At 52.0% G+C, this 500-nt stretch overlaps 1 protein-coding gene across 3 annotated transcripts in view; it reads left to right on the forward strand.

Moving 5' to 3' along the window:
- Positions 1 to 122, forward strand: part of ABLIM1 (actin binding LIM protein 1) — a 227,775-nt gene extending 227,653 nt beyond the window's left edge. For all 3 annotated transcript variants that reach the window (XM_007469611.1, XM_007469612.1, XM_007469609.1), the window contains one exon: positions 1 to 122. This exon is cut by the window's left edge and continues 641 nt beyond it. The gene's annotated coding sequence lies outside the window, so the exon portion shown is untranslated.
- The last annotated feature ends 378 nt before the right edge of the window (positions 123 to 500 follow it).

Raw genomic sequence — 500 nt, forward strand, 5'->3', positions numbered from 1 at the left:
AATCGGAGCCCTCGGCAGCTCTGTTTCAATAACCACCAAAGTCATTTTTAACATGCTCCTTGTCCCCTACTGTTTGCTAGGACCTGATTGACAAATTACTTAGCCTATTATTTTTATTTTTATTTTTATTTTTATTTTTGCGGTACGCGGGCCTCTCACTGTTGCGGCCTCTCCCGTCGCGGAGCACAGGCTCCGGACGCGCAGGCTCAGCGGCCATGGCTCACGGGCCCAGCTGCTCCGCGGCATGTGGGATCCTCCCGGACCGGGGCACGAACCCGTGTCCCCTGCATCGGCAGGCGGACTCTCAACCACTGCGCCACCAGGGAAGCCCACTTAGCCTATTATTAAAAAGAAAAAAGAGTTAAGAGAAAGAGAGGAAAAAGGAGTGAATGAAAATTCTCCTTAAACCCTTTTCTACTCCAGAAAGCGTGCTCCTCCGCACCAAGGACAGGAGATGTCTCAGCCCCGCAGCCCTCCACTCTTACAAAGAAAGGAAGGGG

The sequence above is a fragment of the Lipotes vexillifer genome, unplaced genomic scaffold (genome assembly GCF_000442215.2).
Source record: "Lipotes vexillifer unplaced genomic scaffold, Lipotes_vexillifer_v1.1 scaffold240, whole genome shotgun sequence".
Taxonomy (NCBI): Eukaryota; Metazoa; Chordata; class Mammalia; order Artiodactyla; family Lipotidae; genus Lipotes; species Lipotes vexillifer.